This window comes from Cryptomeria japonica, chromosome 11, assembly GCF_030272615.1.
Source record: "Cryptomeria japonica chromosome 11, Sugi_1.0, whole genome shotgun sequence".
Taxonomy (NCBI): Eukaryota; Viridiplantae; Streptophyta; class Pinopsida; order Cupressales; family Cupressaceae; genus Cryptomeria; species Cryptomeria japonica.
The window spans coordinates 346681438-346701156 of record NC_081415.1 but is presented as its reverse complement, the minus strand read 5'-3'; positions in this window follow the sequence as shown (position 1 = coordinate 346701156).

Sequence of the window (19719 nt, the reverse complement as noted above, 5' to 3'; positions counted from 1 at the left end):
AGATGTTACCAAAGTCCTTCTATGAATTGCTTGTTGTGTTTGTTGACAATGTTTGATATGATAAGGTTTAGAGAGGCCTGAGATGTGTTACAGACCCAACTACCTAGTAATGAGAGGATGCACTCATAGACTAGTTTTAACCTGCGTAGAAATGTCTCTTAGGATGAGTTTACCCTAGATGTAGAAACACTCTAAAAAGTGATGTGTTGTGTTTGATTCAAGCAATTACGAAAAAGAACCTAGGACAAGACCTCTTTATGCTTTAAGTGTTGAAATGGATTGATGATGTGTGAAATGTGAGAATGGATGGAATGTTAACTTCAATAGAAACTTTGTGTCACAAATGGGACAAATTCTTCCTCTTATTGTTCGAGGGTTGGTGGTTCTTCCCTACCTGATTTATGTGTGATGCAAATGTGTGGAAAGAAGGCGGGATTGATTTTGCCTCCCTTGTTTTGATGATAGCTCAAAGCTCTATATTGAGTAAAAGCTCTGTGGTTTAAAGACTCTTGATCAAATTCGTTAGATTTTCCTTGAAGATATAGACGCATGTGACATAAGAAGGTTCTATGTGAGACAAATATTTATCTATTGAGATAGAAAAATCTCCTTTTTTTGATGAAAGCCTTTGAGCTCAATAGTCTTTCCTTCAAGTTTATATTTTGATGAAGATTCTTCCTTCTCAAAATATGAAGAATGGTGATATAGTTTGATACTTTGTTGTTGCACTTTGTTTTTTGATCTTTGTTGGTATTTGAAAATGTTTGTGTTGGATGAATACTTGTTTTGGAATTGATTTTTGATTTTTCTTTGACAAGAAAACAAAGAAAGCATACAAACACAAGAATGTTGCCTCAAAAGGCACAAATAAGTGTGGGTCTAAATCAACCCAATCTTTGGAATTTTTGACCCTTTTTCCAAATGTTTTTGAGTATGTTTTTACAAAAATCCTGAAGTCGGCTCAGTTTATCACTGGTCTTGACATAAAATGAAGACACTTCAAACACACTTTATCCCTAAGGTCAAATGGCCAGTTGCAATAATTTCAGCCCACATCTTGATATTTCTTCAACTTTGGTACTACATACCTTATGAATATCGCCATGACAGGTAAGGATGTGATATACTAAGTCTTACACGAGCATAACAAATAGATGATCACTATGATGGGGGAGTCACCACTTTTATAAAGCTATAAGTAGACTTTCAAAAAGCTATGTTTCTACTCAAGGAAATATGTATGGTGAGTATCTTGGGAGCAAAACCTTCTATGCTCTTGCACTGAATTTATCACAAATATCCTCAATCAATAGAATGGGTGGGCTACTACATAAAGGTGTTTAGTAATTTTTGATGTCTTTGGAAATAAGTTCATTCTGCAGTGACTCACTTAAGAGCCTTGTAACTTGTGGTGGGGACCATTTGTCCTTTTAGCAAGTTACACTATAGGAACAACTATACCCAAGGATACAACTTTCGCTCACACCTGATTTCTATAGCGGCTCAAAGGATTTACTATGCGAGGTCATTTCCAAGAGTGATGAATTAATTAAATGTTGGCTAGTGGATTTTTAATCAAATAAATAGAAAATATTCATTTAATTAAATTGGACAGATTTATGTGACTACACAAGGGTTATAGGAAATGGAGCATACAATTTGGCTACCATGGAGGGAGATCCACTCCCTGACCCTATGAACAACATGCACCTTAAATTATATTATATCTAAGGGCTGGGTTAGTTTAGGTTTTTCTTTCCACATTACATCTCATTTTCTTCAAAGCATTGCATCACATATAGTTTCTTTTTCAAATGCATCACATTCATAAAATTTCTGCATTGGCATATATCAACATCAATAAAACAAGGCAATCGTCCAAGTTTATCACCTATTTGCATTCAAGAGAAATAAGGGTCGTCTCATTTTTTAGATATTTAGACATGAAGTCTTTGAGATCCTAAGGTCATACATTTTCAAAATTACCCCGTGACAATGCTTTACTTATGGTTGTGTATTGATTTCACTATTTGAGACTTGTTAACCCAAAATCTATCAATTTCTATATCTCAAACACATTAAAAAAAACTCTAATTCATTCGAGACACCTAGTTGATCATATGACCAGTGAGAGATCTAAAATTTTACTTCAACGCCGATGTAATTGTCACACCCAAGTAGGTTTCATTACTTACAAGTCAAGGCAAGAAAATAAAAAGAAAAAGTGATATGCCAAATATTCATCTCAAGGCAAAAGAGAAATGATATATAACTGAAATATCACGCATATAAAGTCCGACAAAAAAACTTGACTATGGGAACATGAGAGTAACTCCATCAGGGCTATGAACGACTGTCGACAATGGAGTAATATTTGAGAAATTACAGACTATAACCTTGTCGGAGCTCTAAAAGCTTGTTGGCAGCGAGATTCTATTCGGGATCCTTTTGAAGTTAGGATAATTCATGGAGCTAGTCATATAGGATGCTAAGGATCTTTAGTGAGCACAAGAGCAGGAATTAATTCATTTGCACACACATGGGCAAAAGAAGATCAAAGTTTCAAGAACCAATGGGGAATTTTTCCGCGTCTCCATTTGTAAATCCTAGTCACTAAGTGTGTTAATTTGGATGTTCCAAGGGACCTTAAGGATTGATTGACCGCTTATCTATGAAATGTTTTGCACCTCCAATTCAATTGGTGTATTACAAAATGCTAAACAAACACAGTCATCCTTGTTCGAATAGGAAATGCATCTTCATCATGCATATTGCATTAACATAGGTCATGTCAAAAATTCATTGTCTCCACATGCATTTTGCAGATCATCATGTCATATAGGTTTGCACACTGGGGGCATAACCGAAAAAATCCCAAAAAATTGTAAAAAGTTATGGAAAAAACCATAAAAATCATATAAAGTCTTGAAAAATTCATAAAAACCATATAAAGTCCTGAAAAATTCCTAAAAAGCATATACTATCCTAACAAAAAAATCCAAAAATAGTGAAAAACAAAAAAATTCAAAAATAGTGAAAAACAAAAAAATTCAAAAACATTGAAAAACAAAAAATCCAAAAACAGTGGAAAACAAAAAATCTAAAAACAATGAAAATAATAAAATCCAAAAACAATAAAAAATACCAAAAACATCATATAATGTCCTGAAAAAATCAATCCAAAAACAATGAAACAAAAAAAACCAAAAACATTAAAAAAAAGTCCTGAAAAAACCATAAAACATCATATAAAGTCCTGAAAAAATCAACCAAAAACATTCAAATATTAATCCACAAAATCCCAAAAACAATAAAAAAATCAATCAAAAAACTTGCAATAAAATGTCTCGCAAGAATCAAATACCCTAGCAGATATCCAGCAAATGCTTCACACGAACTTAACAAAGGATACAACTATCCAGTCAAACATCTGCAATCAACTGATCAAACTATCTTATCAATCGTATCATATCCATATCAAGTGATCATTATCTTGTCTTAAACAGGAAAGGATACACTCAAAATCAGACAGGTCAGTCTTAAACGGGATCCACAACTTTTTGAGATCAGACATTATCAACTATCACATCAAGCAACTAAGAATAAAGGCACAAGATCGGTATAGCTGTTGAATTTTGTCCGAGTCGGTCTTTATCTTTTATCATTGGCAACAGATCGTGTTCCTATGCTACTCAAGGATGTCCACAAGTGACTAGAGGAGCCATGATGGGTATTATGTTTTTCTTTGTTTATTGTTTGTAGTGTGAACCAATGAAGTTCTAGGGAAATTGCTCTAGTTGGTGCCTGTGATAGGAGCATTCAGCTTGTGAATGTCACACATACCTCGACCCCTAGAGTATTTCCCAAAATGGAGGGTTTCACTCCTTGTCTGCTACGTGTTTATTTCTTCAATGAGATATCTTTACATCTTGGTTCCTTATACCCTGATGTGCTAAGCTCCATTGTTCAATAATAAGGCTTAGTGATGAATATATATTGCACAATAAATAATGACACAGGTTCATGAATCAATCATTCTCATTCTCATCTCATCTGTTTATTGATAGTTTGCTGATTTCTCATATCTTTCTAAATCATTTTTTGTCATCTAACATTATTCTTTCATCAATCTCTTCTTTCTTTCATCTTACTAACATTTATTCAAGGTACATCTGAGTTAAAATAATATTCTGGCATTATCATACAAAAACATAAGTTGCATCCATATAGTTTTAAGTCGCATTCATATAGTTTAAATTCCATTTCTATAGTGTTAATTGCATTCATATCATATATCATGTAGAAATCATTAAACCATTCATTAATCATCACATTATAAATCATGTAGAAACCATTGCATTCATAAACAATCATTTATAAATCATATAGACATGCATCACATAACACATAGTATCATACAACATACATGGAAAACAAAGCATATTAGATCATCGCCAAAAAATTGCATATTATATATATAACTCAAAAATGGTAATGTGTCCGAATACAATAATCATAAAATAGGCCCGAAGGCTCAGATAACATGATCTCAATGTATCAACCCACATTGCCTTTGTCAACAGGTGGATCCTTCCCGCTAGATCCTTCCCCAGGATGTCGAGGTGGACCCATGACACCACCACTGCTGGTCCTCCATGTAGAATTCCTACTAGAAATAGAATGACCTCTAACCTTACTAAAGCTAGGAGCTCTCTATCCCTCAGGTACATCCTCATGGTAGAGCTATTGATAATTAAAAGCCTCCTATATACCATAATAGAGTCTGTCAGACTGTCTGCATGCATCAGTACCTGGAGCAAAATGCTGATCATAAGCATCCTAAACCATCTGCGACCATCTAACTGCTTCATCTCTCTCCCTTTGGAGACGATCTCTCTTGGTCTCTAATGCACCATAGTTTCTACAGAATGCCTCCTGCTCAACATCTCGTCGATGCCTAAGTCTGGCAACCGCGTCCTCTAGACTCTGAATCCGTGCTCTGAGAATCTGTGGATCATCATCATCATCTCCATCACCACCTTGTCCTCCTCTTGCCCCCTCTGCAGCAAGAACATCCTCTAGCTTCGGCATATCATCATCATCATCCCCATCCCTACTCGATGACTCTGAGGAATCATCATCATCATCTCCACTACTCATAGACTTGGTGTCTCCACCAATGTCTACATCCTCCTCCTCCCCCTCATCTACTTGTCTGCCCTCCTCTCCCCATCTTCCCTCCTCTCCTCTGTCATCTCCCGTCCTCTCCCCCATGTCAATCCGCACTCGCTGTCTAGGATGTCATATCTATTATGCTATGATTAGAACAGTCAAATCAGTCAGTGGAATAGGCCTATGTCTGGCCCACCATGCATCATACTCAGGAGTAGTCCCTGGATCTGCTGCACCTGCATTCCAACCCCATGATAATGATTGAAGACCATCAAACTCGATAGCCGCCACATGTGGCTATATGCACACTCCCTAATCAGAAACCTTACAAGAAACACAAGCAAAGTACGTTGTAACAACATGTATCACATGTACCTCCCCAAACTGTCTGAGTACCCATCTTGGAAGAGACATCTCAATAGTCCTCTGCATCTCAACAGTCCTCCCAATAAGATATCTCTGTTGTCTGCAGAAAGGTAAGTGTTGTGCATCATCTGCCCAACCAGGGCAATCTAAATATGGTCTCCAAATAAAATTCTGCAAGATATCATGCTAATGTCTCCAATGCAAGGTGTTACCTGAACCCCTGTGTCTAATACTAGGTGTATATCTATACGCATATGGCTCCTCAGGCTACAAGTCAACATGAATAACTAGCCTCGAGATAGAAATGTGCTCCCAAGCCCGAGTCTGGAGCAATGTCACACCACAACTGATTGATCAGTATCCCAAGTATACAATGTTGTGCATCTGATAATAACCCATGGGTAATAGACAAGGACCCCAAGCATATACTCGACGATGAACAATCATATCATGGAGCACTCTGCCCCATCCAACTAGAAAGCCATGGCCTCATCTGTCAAGAATCAACAAACCACCTACGATACTGCACAATACTATAGTAAGATCATCATAGTCCAAGTGAGCCTAAGGGATATCATATTGACCACTGATCTGTAAATCCTGCTCCTCACACTCAAAAAGGGAACATAGTCCAACAATGCCATCGTCATGATCATATACAACTCTCACACCATGGATGGGAATATGCAGTATACGCCAAACATCCTCTAAATTAATGGACACCTCACCAGTAGGAAGATGGAAGGTACATGTCTCGGAATGCCACCGCTCCACTAATGCTGTAATCAAAGCATTGTTGGCCGTAATCTCTGGCAAATGTCAAACATGATATAATCTCAAATGTCGGATATGTGCAATCTCCTCAAGTAACCCGGATTGAAGATCAAGTCCACTAGGTCTACTTTGTTGACAGTTTAACACTCCAATATTCTCCTGCACTGAAAAAATATTGAAATTGTCAGATATTGGATAACGCGATTAAAAAAAATGATCATATGCATGACCAAAAAAAAAAAAAAAAAAAACTTCAATTTACAATGAATGCGTAATGTTTAACACTTATGTGTTGCATTTTACACTAATGTGTTACATTTAATGCTTATGCGTGACATTTAACATGTATGCGTGAACATATGAGCTAATGCGTAAACAGATAAACGTATGCGTGACAACTACAACCTATGTGTAACACTTAAAATCTTGCGGTACACTTAAGGCATTTGTGTGACACTTATGGCATATGCGTGAAAATCAATAGGCATATGCGTGATGATTAAAAGTTACTTCTTTGGAATTTTTTTTTTTAAATTACAAAACAGGCAAAAAATTAAGCAAAAAAATTGGAAACATAGCATGCCGTCAGTCCCCGGAGATCTCTGGTAAAAACATACTCGGTCAGACAAGTGCACTGGTGCCCTATAGCCAGGCATGATGATCAAATACTCGCAGGAAAGCAAAAGACTCGCAAGAATCTCCAAGTACTCAACACAATGTAAATGAGCAAATGAAAGGCCAATCTCTCTATTTATAGCTCAAAATTAGGCTTTTTCCCACTCTGACGCACGTGGTCCTTGTGAACTTCAAACAACTTGTAGGCTACTCAAATGATCTCAAAATTGCACGAAACTTCACAGATTTCTCATTATATTGATATTGAATATATGGTCTCAATTTCTGATTTTTTTTACTACCTTTTCCGAGGGGGCATATTTACACTATACAGTGTTAAAGGCATACTGGGGCAGGAAATTTTTCATTTTCTTTGAAACAAATTCGTTCTGACATTGTCTCAAAGAGGGACAAATGTAGACACCTAAAAATGTCTCATTGATCATGTACTAATTATTCGTCTAAATTAGTTAAATAATTCTTTAATTATTTAATTAATCTAATTTATCTTATTCTTCTAATTTCATATTTCCTCATCATCTTACTAATTATTTCTATTTCAATTCTATCATCGTTTAATCATTTAAACCATTTTCTAATGTTAATTAAATATTTATTATTTAATTAATTGTGATTTTTAATCCTCAATTTAAATAATCTTTATTATTTAAATAAATTCCATTTTCAATTTCTATCTCTATTCATCTAATCATTCAACCCTTTTCTAAGTATTTTATTTTTTTGAAAAAAGGGGTTAAGATTTATTCAGAAATCACAGAAATACAAAGATCAGGCCTTAGGCCCACCAAGACAACAACCAAAACTAAAAGGATCCAAAAAGAACCACCGGCACCACCATTACAAAGCCAAGTGACCATAGCATTAGATCCAACCGTCAGATTTCTAATGATAATACCTTTTCGGAAAGCCCTTAGAGAGATGATGCAACATAAATTAGGGCCAAAGGCCAACCACTTTGAAATTACACCAAAAACCAAGCTCATCTGGAGCCTCAAAGGGCTTCAAAAATAACAATGAAAAGGAAACAAACATAAAAGGGAAATTGATACTACACCACTGGGTGGTCTTGCATCATCCTATCTTCTAGCATTAACTTGTCTAAAGTTTCAAGATAATTAGGAGGTAGATCATCTCTTCCACTAAAATCCCAACCATCAACATGCTCTGAAGCCCACTTGGCCAAACAACCAACCACTCTATTCCACTCCCTGGGAATATGACAAAAGGAGACAAATTCCTATGTATTACACATTTGTAAAATCTATCTGACCACAAAAGCTAATTGTCAACTCAAATCATTCAAATTATGTTTGTTCAACATGTCCACAACAATCTAAGAATCCGACTCACACATAAGCTTCCTCCATCCTAAAGAATAGCCTCACTCAACAACAATCTTAATAGCTAGGGCCTCCATAAGATTGTTAGAGTGCTGCCCAATATAAATAGAGAAGAAAAAAACTGCACAACCATCATCACCTCTACCTATACCTCGAATACCTGCATGTCCAGGATTCCCACGGGAAGAGCCATCTGTATTAATTTTTAAGATTCCCACAGGAGGGGGAATCCACCTTCCATCTCTGCTTATCCATTACTTTGCATTTCAAGGTCTATTTCCAGCAACACAGTCCATTTAAATGTTTTCCAACTGCAGATTCCTTACAATAGCATGATCACCCGGATCAACATTTTCAAACAAATTGCACTTAGCTGAGATTGTCTCCTGAAGCCTATTAACTATCTTTTTCCATAGTTGAGGACTCCCTATATGTGAATCACAAAAGACCCTCTAAATCCTTTCCAACCACAAATTCCAGATAATAAGGGCTGGCCCAATAGCCTAGGCCACTTCAAGAAAAGAGATCTTTGCTGGGGGTCTGCCCAGGCTATCCAAAAAGTCAATTAAGGAGGTAGCATGAAAACAAGCATGTTGCCAAGCCTCCCACCACTTGTGCCAAATCTCTCTAGAGAAAGGGCAAAGAAAAAACAAGTGGGAGAAGTCTTCCTCATTATGCATACAAAGATAATAGATAGATGGTCCCTGGAAGCCTCTCTTACGAAGATTCTCCCATGTCAAGCATTTCCTCTGAGCAACCAGCCATAAGAAAAAAATACATTCCGACCAAGAGAAGCTATTCCAAACCTTCTTCCATCAGGGAACATCCGTCAAGCCATGCAATTGCCTATCCAGCTGAGCATAACCTTCGGCAACAGAAAACTTGCCTTTTAGGTTAGGACCCCTAGCCAAAATATCTCTCTCCTTGAGGGAACTACATAACCTACCCTCCAAGATATTAACCAACACCACACGATCCTCATCCGAGCCACCCAAGGGCCATTCAAGAGGATCCTTCCAGCAAGTCACCCCAACCTGTCCAATGCGCCTAACCATTTTAAAATTCTCCACCTTAACCCATCCAACATTAGTGAAAATGTTGCAAAGAGGCTGAAGTTGTGGATAACTAGACATAATAGGAGGGTGACCATCCCAAGAGTCCTGCCAAAAAAGAGCTTCAGAGCCTCTATTACAAATCCATAAAAAGGCCATCTTTAATAAGTTGGGCACCTTTTTTAAGAGTATCCTAGATACAAGAGTCCCTACCCACTAAACCAAGATGAGGCACCTCATGATCATTAACACTAGGGAGATACTTGTGGGTTAAAATCTTGGCCCAGTCCTGATCCTGATTGTTACACCACCTCCAATACAACTTAGCCGCCAAGGCCTTGCTAACCAAAACAATAGATTTGAGGCCAATACCCCCAGCATATCTCGGTCTACAAACAGAGTCCCATTTAACTAAACTCCACTTAGAAGAAAGAAAACTACCAGACCAAAGAAAATGATGAGAAAGTGCATCAAAATCTCTCATACGGCTGGAGGGGGGAGCCTGCATAAAACACCTATAAATGGGAAGCACTTGTACCACAGTCTTTAGAAGAATCACTCTTCCAGCATAGAATAATCACTTGTAAGTCCAATGATTAACCTTGCAACAAAATTTATCCAAAATTCCTTGCCAAAACTCTCTGCGTTGAACCCACAAATCTAAAGGAATCCTGAGGTACAACAACGAAAGGGACCCCGTCTGAAATCTGAGGATCCTAGAAATCCTATTCTGAATAAACCCCAGGAGTATTAAAGAAGTATATGGATGATTTATCTTCATTAATTTTCTAACCTAAGGCTTTGCAATAGATATCCAAATCTCTCTTGAAATTCACTGCTCATTGATTCTGGCCTTGCCCATCAAACCTATGTCATCCACAAATTGAAGATGAGAGTAGGGAGGTAGAGCATTGCTCCAAATCCAGCCCTGAATAAGACCATGTCTCACCTGGGAAGTGATAAATTTTCCAAGACATTTAGCCATGAGAATAAATAAATAGGGAGATAAAGGGTCCCCTTGCCGAAGCCCCCACAAAGTGCTAAACAATTCCGAGGGTTCTCCATTAATAAGAACTGAGAAAGAGGTAGAAGTCACACAACTAAGAACCCAATTCACCCACTCTTCTCCAAAACCAAAAGCCAAAAGGATCTTTTGTAAGAAATCTCAACTCACCCTATCATAAGCTTTTGCCATGTCAAGTTTAATAAACATAGCCTTCTCCTTAGAGGACAACATCAAATGAATAGCCTTCATTGCTATCACAACTCCATCAAGGATTTGTCTTCCATCAATGAAACCACCTTGCTCCTTAGAAACCAAAGTGCAGAGGAGAGGTTTGAGTCATTCAACAATCAATTTAGTGATTATCTTATAGACAACATTACATAAAGCAATAGGCTTGTACTAATCCAAGCTATTAGCCCTCTCCTTCTTAGGAATGAGAGCCAAGAAGGTAGAATTCATAGATTTGAGAATTTGTTTATTCCTATGAGATTCCTAAACCACATCTAGAAGATCATACTTTATAATCTCCCAAAATTCCTAAAAAAACTCAATAGGAAACCCGTCAGGGCCAGGAGCCTTGCCTTTTTTCATTTGAAACACAACCCCCTTAAGTTTAGACAACAAAATGGGTCACAAGAGATCATCATTCATTTCAATAGAGACAAGAGGGGGAATACAGTTCAAGATGGCCCTCTCTTCCACCATAGCTTCAGGATCCTCTTTAGTAAACAAATTAGAAAAATAACTGACAACTTCCATAGCAATTTCTTATTTAGATGAAAGATGAACCCCTTATGAAGATATGAGAGAGGTAATAGAGTTACCATACCTCTGAGCCTTAACAAAATTATGAAAAAAAGCTATGTTTCTATAACCTTCTTGGAGCCAATCCACATGAGACTTTTGTTTCCAGAAAATATCCTCATGCAACTCCCACTCTTCTAAGTCCTTAAGAGAGAGGGACTCAGCAATACTGAGTTCCACAACCATCCCTTGATCCCTAATTTGATGCGTAACCTCATCCAGCTTGGATTGAGCTACCATCTTGTGTCTATGCAGATTCCCAAAACATTATTTATTCCACCTCTTTAGCCTGTATTTCACATGTTGTAATCTCTTCCCAAAAGTGTACACAACCTGCCCTTGGGTAGGCACCCCTTCATACCACCAATCAACCATAAGATCCTTCAACGACTGATCACAAAGCCGCATCAATTGAAATTTGAAAGAGGGATTTTGGGAGGTTCTAAAAGATGTAATAGAAAGCTTAGTAGGCTAATGATCAGAACCCCTCCAATCAAGAATTTCTAAACTGGTCGACCACCTATCATCCACCAAATAGAAGGAAACCAAAAATCTATCAAGACTTTTAGAAATAGCCTCAACACCACTCGTCCTATTATTCTATGTAAAGACACCATTAATTGGCTTCACATTAATGAGATTCAAGAGACCAATATTATCTCTGAGTAAATTTGAGGAAGGATCAAGCCTTAATAACCCACCTCACTTTTCCTCCAAACTAGTAACGACATTAAAATCTCCAGCCAAAATCCAGGGGAGAAAAGGGTCTTGAGCCCGAACAAGATTGATGTGTGCCCAAAGATGTGACTGACCCACAAGATCAGTAGGAGCATAAATATTAGAGAAGAGGCATCTTTCTCCAGTCTCAAAGCTAGAAGTGACCATAGAAACGGAAGACTTGCTAGAAAACCACCACATAGAGGAAACTTTGATTGGGTTCCAGAAGCAAGAAATCCCCCCTAAACTACCATGAGAGATCACTCCCTGCCAAAGGCCCTGAGGCCAAACACGCAAAGTACAACTGGCCAAACCATCCACCGAAAGCTTGGTTTCCTAAATAAAAACAACATCAGGAGACTCCGAGTCAATTAATCTACGAACAACCTTTTGTTTAGGGATGTTGTTCAACCCCCTTACATTCCATGAGTGAACAATCATTTATGTGGTTAAGAGAAGTAGGAATTAATGGGCTTCATAGACCTCAACTCAACCAAAGTATCACCAATAAGCTTAACCTTTTCCTAATCCGTTTTTCGTCCACTCCTTAAAGGTTTGTCTAAAGAACCCTTTTTGAGGGTCTTCTGTTGTAAACCTAAAACAAGAGGGGCTTTGTTACTCTTCACAGAACCTGAGGCCACTATAGTGGAAAGATAAGTAGACTCCATGACCACTGCACCTTTAGGGACCTGTGACCCACTAAGATCTCTATTGTCCTAAACATGGGAAGGCAAATCTATAATCATGTGAACATCCTATTGATTCTCCAAAGATAGGACCCAACCCTCTTTCTTGGAATCCCCATTGAATACCTCATGCTGAAATTGGGCACCCAAGGTCATTTCAACTGGAACTCCTTCCTCTTGGACCAAATCCTCTAGAACATCGAACCTATTTAGGGTGATATCATTTTGCCTATCCAACCAGGTTCTCTTCTTTCCTTTGTCATTATTCTGGGGTTTGACAGGAATGAAGCCATCTTTATCAGCAGGACCATTATGCATAGGGGCTTTCCCCTTATCTTCCCCCAGAATAGAGTGAGGAGGATCAGAAACAACCAATTTAGAAGATTTATTTCTTGGACATCTCTGCTGTAAATGACCATATTCATGATAAATTCTACATCTAAATGGCAGGGTCTCATAGTCCAGTTGTTGGATCCAACAAGATGTCCCAAAACAGATTTCCATAGAGTCTAGAAAAGGATTATTTAAATCAACTTCTACACATATACGAGCGTAGGAAATCACCTTTCGATCTTGAGTTTGTGAAGCCGAACCCACAGGTTTACCAAGAAGCAGTGAGATTGAGTGAAGAATATCTTCTCTCCAGAATTCCAATGGGAGCCTCGGCAATTGGATCCACACGGGCACATGAGAGGGAAGCTCCTTACTAGAATTAAAGCCAATATGCCAAGGTTTGATAATGAGTCTTACCTGGTTGAAAAAATAAGGGGCACCCTCAAAAAACCTTGTTCCTGTCTACTAGGTTGGAAAAAATAACCATAAAATAGTTATTGGCTACCATAAGTAGCTCCATGTCTCCTTCAAGATTCCAGACACGGCATGCCCAAGACTCTAAAATAGGTTTAGAGAGGCGAAGACCGTTAAATTTGCATATGAGAGCATGATTACACCAATATTCAACATCCTCCAAAATTTTCTCAAGTTGAATAACCAGAACTGGACGATCTTGGGATCTCTCCAAACAACCATTCACCTTTTTCATGTGAAAAGGCTCTTTCAAAGAAGAGATGCTTTCCCCTGATTGGGAATTACTAATGTGTTTCTTTCCACATGCATGCATCAAATGAGACGAATCTGACATATTCAGATCTCTAGAGATCATCTAAGAAGAGGATAATCCTCTATTCTCCATGGATCCAGAGAAAATACCAAAAGGAGAAAAAGAAGAGGGGCAAAAAACCCAACCCCAAAACCCCACACACCCCAACGACAACCCAAAGCAAAAGAAATAAAAAAGGGTTGCAAAAAAACCCTGCGGCAACCCAGAAAACCCGACCACAGGCAAGCAAAAACCAACCCACAGCAAGCAAGAACCCCCCTCGGAATGAAGCAAGTAGAGCGTAGGACACATGATAGGGCACATCGGCCCTAGCATGACACCCACGCAAATGCAGAGCCATCTCCCACCCTTTTCTAAGTATTAATTAAATATTTATTATTTAATTAATTGTGATTTTAATCCTTTAATTTAAATAATCTTTATTATTTAATTAAATTCAGTTTCTAAATAATTAAATAGTTTCTTTAAAATATTTAATTAACTAATCTAATTTCATCCAAATTCATCCAAATTCAAATTCTTCTAATTTCTTCTAATTTCAAATACATGTGCATGATTTCAAAAATCAAATTGAAAACCAAAGTCAAGTTCTAAATATATTCAAATAACAAATTGAATTTAAAATAAATTCAATATTTGAATTAAAAATCATGCAAAGAATAAATTGAAAATCAAAGTCAAAGTTCAAGCACATGCTAAATTAATTAATTAATTCAATCAATTAATTAATTGATTCATTTATCTTTTCAATTCCTATTTCTATCTTTTAGTTAGCTTTTTCTAAATAAAGCTTTCAATAAGCTTTCAATCAGTTAACTATCTCATCCTCTATATTTCCTGGAATCCCCCTTTTTCATCTTTCAATCAACTTTTTCTCAATCAGTTGACTCATTTAATCTATTCAATTTATTATGTTCCACCTCCAAATTAGCAGTTCAACTATCAATCAACATGTGAGCTCACTTGAGTTCCACCTCTTGATCATTCTGTTCCACCTCTCAAACAATTCTCATCCAATTATCTATAAATTGAGCATTCGATTTCCATTTTCAACAGTCACAAACTTTTAATCTTTTTGTCATTTGTAGGTTGCCAGCATGATATCTGAGAGCCACTATACCACAAAGAAGAGAACAACAATGGAAGCCATGATGCACAATAGGGAGTTCTACATTATTTAGAATAATTCTATATGCATTTATATTTCATTGGTTTTGTTTAAATTCTATTAGGATAGGGATTCGTGATTTCCCTTATTTCTGATTGATTACATTATGAATTTTACATACGACAGAAGGAACTTTTACAAAATCCAAATGATGAAGATAAGAATTCCCTTAAGGAATTATGTCTGAAGATGAGTTAGGAGAATAATGTCATGAAGAATGAAATGCAAGCCATGACCATGAGGATGTCCAAGGAAATTGAAGACTGGAAGAATAATGAAGAAAATATTGCTCTATCTCTAAAAGACAGATCTAAGGAATGCATTAGGCTGGCACATGAGAATGATGTGTTGAGAACTGAGTTGGTGCAATCACAGAACAATGAGCAAGAGTTGGAAAGAATGGTGACAGTCCTAAGAAGTGATCTGGATGCTGCAAATCAATACAAAGAAAAATTCAAGGTTAGTTCTGCAAGGCTCGATGAATTATTGAAGGATCAAAGAGACACTAGAGGTCTTGTATTTGAGAATGGAGAAAGCTTCGATACTGTAAATTAGAGGAATCCACCAGACAACTAGAATTAGAAATCACTGGTAAGGCAACCCAATGCACACAAATTTAATGGTAGATGCTTTGTTTGTAATAATTTTGGTCATAGAGCAAGTCAATGTAGGAATAGAGAAAATCAAAGTCATAATGCAATTCCTGGTCAGTGTTCAAATTGTAAGAAGTATGGTCATAGGACAAAAGATTGTAGAATGAATGTGAGATGTCATGCATGTGGAAAGTTTGGACATATGGCTAATCAATGTAGGTCAAGGAATGGTCAAGGACTCAACAAGGCAATTCAGAAGAACAATGTTACTTGCTATGCATGCAACAAAATATGACACATTGCTAAATATTGCAGAAGAAAGAATACACTAGAAGGGAATGTCACATCCAATGAGAAGGGAAAGCAAAAGGTTGATTAAATCCTACAAGCTTATGCTAAACAGTGGGTTAGGAAATTTGATGATCAACCAATAGAGGCAAATTCACCGATTACTCAATCGATAGAGCAAAACGTTCCTACTCCGATAGGAAACACATCTGGTAACTAAGGCATTAGACTTAGGGGGAGGCAAATGAATGACATATTCTGCATTACCCCCAGTAGAGGTCTAAAAGCTTGTTTCAGATCTTGGTGAAGTCAATTTGGAGGATAACCGACGTTGAGATAATGGATTTTGAATCCAGTATGATATACCAACATGCATTAACGTCAATAAGGAGTTAGGGTTTCACAAGATAAAAAGGATAAGTTGCTTCATTTTTTATCACACAACACTCAAAGAAAAGAAAAACAAGTTTAAGGCGATCAAGGTGATTAAGAGCATTTTCCATCTTTCCAGTATTTTCTGAGCGGATTTTTCAAGGTTTTCACTAGCTTAGGTTGAGAGGTATTTTCTCTATTTTTCATGCTACTTTTCTAAAATTGTGATGGCTTCTGGATCTCCTCCTGCTCTAGCAGATGTGGCTACTCCTATTATGGTGGACATTAAGGATCATCCATATCTAGAATTAAAGAAATGCCCTAAAATTTCAAAGGTCGATGACTCAATCGACACATTTTCTAGGGTTCCTGACGAAGTTCTTTATGTGGAAGATATGAGAGCATATATTTAGTGTACTCTGGAGGATTTGGGATCATCAGAGATTAAATCAATGTACTTGTCCACTTTGTTGAACAAGGATGGATTGATCAAAGCAGAATTTCAAATTCTGAAGGATCAGGGTTTCACCGATATTTTGGAGATGCCCGAGTTTGAGGATGAGATCATTCGGTACGTGCTAAGCCAAGTCCATGGTGAGTTCATATGGCTTGACCAACCCTACAAAATCACCAAGGAGGTGATTTGTGCTATCACTATTTTACCCCAGGTCAGACAGACACCAATCAGGAGGAAGATTTTGAACAATGAAGTGAACAAGATAACCGGTGCCACCTTTGACAACAGGTCGATGCGGATTAGCACCATCAGGAATAAAGATGTTCAATTTGCAAGCATGGTGATTGGATACAAGGTAACCCAATCCAACTGGTTGAACTCTGTTTCTAGTTCCTGTATCTACTGTGCACACAAGATGGTAAAGGAAAATGTGAAACATGATCTATGTCAATGGATGTATGATGAATTGATTTCAAATTTGGGAAAGATTAATGGAAAAATGAAAGGTACATTCCAGTATGGGAATCTCATTGTTTGTTTAATTCTTTTCTCTTTAAATGAGATACTGCGATCTGGTAAGAGGCAATGGGCCTTTGATATACCGGTAGGAAAATAGATTAGGGACATCTTCAGGAATTTGGGACAAGACATAGACTCCATTATGTGGGGTTATGTCAAAGCATTTTAGAAAGCAATGAAGAAGAGGGAAAGGATACCTAAGCATATAGTTGACAAATACTCTACTGAGATATGCTTCATGGTGAAGAAGGATGAAACCTTAATGGAGGCAGTGTAACCTAGAACTATTTAAGTTATTGAAATGGGCTATGAGGTTGATGCATAGATCTTGGATCTTTATGCCAAGATGCATATAGATGCCCCAGTTGATGAGATGAAGAAAATTTTTTCTGAAGTGAAGATAGGTTTCAGTAAGAAGAAAAGAGAAGGACAAATAAAGAAGGTTGGATAGGCTATCCAGAAGATGTCCTCTGAGATCAAACAAATCATTGGTTTAGAAGAGACATGTCCTCCAGCAGCTATACAGGCTTCTCCAGAAGTAGGAACTAGCAAGGTTTTATAGAATAGGAAGAAACCGTAGACCTTTATTGCTCTTGTTCAATCTGGTTCTGAGAATGAGGAAGAAACAGTGAATATTCCTAAGATCTACATGAGGATTCAAAGGAAGAAGCCCAAGGAAGGGAAGCTGCAAAAAACCAAGGTCACTCCTCCAGCAGCACAAAATGAAATTTTGAAGGAGAGGAAGCCTACTGAGAAAACGAAATCGGCCAAGGAGTCTGCTCCCACCCCCGATAAGAAGAAGAAATCAGGTCTAGATAAAACTCTTGAATCTGGTAAAAGTGTTAAGGTTATTGGTTCTCTTTTTGTTGTTGAATTAATTAATCAGATTAGAAAGGATGGCATCTTGAGTAACATACAACACTATTATGGTGATATGGATGATAAAGAGCAAAAGGAAATAGAAGAATCAGGTTTGTTATACTTAGACATATATAAGGAATCTTTACTTGATATTGAGAAGAAAATACCAGCAGATTTGTATAACAAGTTAGATGATAGGAGGTTGTCTTCTATTGAGGAAGATAAACACATAAAGGTTCAAGAATTACTAACTATTTTTGGTGCTATTACTGGAGATGAGATGTAGCAGTGTCTAGATTTTGCTAATAAAACAATTTTCCATAGTAGACACCAACATATAAGTCTTATGGTGGGTAGAGTAAATGAGATATTCAGGGAAACTCATGAGGCTTGGGTTAAGTTCTTTGTTGATAAACCAGGTTTCTTTACATCACCGGACACACCACCTAAGTCTGAGATTCTAGACATCTCGGTTGATGCTAAGGGTAAAGGTATACTAAATGGAGATCCACCGGTTTTAGAACAGAAACTAACTCAGGACATTCCTTTGATAGTAACACATGTATAGGATGTAGAGATAAACATACCAGTAGAAGACAATCCTCCTCCGATAATTGATGTTGACACAATTGAAATTCATGAGGTAGAGGCTACAGAAATAACTGCACCAAGTGGCGAAGCCACCAGTGTTGAGAAGGTAAAGGATGTAGTTGAACAGAAGGCAAAGGAGATAGGTAAGGATGAATAGACTAAAGTCAGGGTACTGGTACCTTCACCGGTTGTTGGTCCCTCATTATTGGCACTTGACTCATCCAATCAAGAAGATTTTGGTCATTTTGGGAATAAGAATATTGAGCAACTGAGTAGTTTTAAATTGATGTTTGTTGCGGCTCAAAAATTGAGGAAGGAAGGATCAGAGGATAAGTAGGTTATTGAGCAGGCTATTACAATTTTGTAGAATCTTGCACCAAAATGCAAGATAGATCAAGTTGCTATTCCATTCGGTAACTTGAAAGGTTTGACTAAGCACATTGCAAAAGAGTATAAAACTCTTCAACAAGTGTCAAATCGACAGTTGGTGGAAAGGTATAATATAACTATAAAGGTCACTTGTGATAATGTGATCACATCTGATAAAGCTAAGCTGATAGAAGAGATGACAAGGATTGATGAAGCTCTTCATCAACTAGTCACATATACGGGTCTTGCACTAACACAACAAAACTAACAACAAACCTAGATAATAAAGTTAAGGTGGATAAGGACAAGTTGGAACAACTTGTAGTCACTTTTGATGGTTCTGAATCATTGACCAGCTCTGTTGATGGTCAAATTTTTCTTTTAGAGTGAAATTTCAACCTTGGAGAAGGAAAAGGACAAATTAATCTGGCGGGCTATTGAATTGAGAGGTTTAGTAAGTCCCTGACTTAATACTTTGTTACTTCATAAGCAAGAATGTATGGACCAGATGAATATGCCCACACCGACAACCCTAACAGAAGAAGAATTGCATGCTTACATTCTGAATGGGTTTGTAACAATTTTGGTAACTTTAAAATCCATCTGGGATACTTATTTGCCATTTTTAAGGGTGCTTATCCAGATATTTTCAAGTACATTTAGATCTGGTAATCACAATTTTTCTTTGTATAAAATTTAATTGGCTTCTTTTTTTTTTTTGCCCTGGCCTTTGGCATCGCTATCAAAGGGGAAGAGGTGGATTTGAAAAATATCAAGGGACATAAGAATTAATGTATAGCTCAGGGGGAGCAGCCATTTGAGACTAGT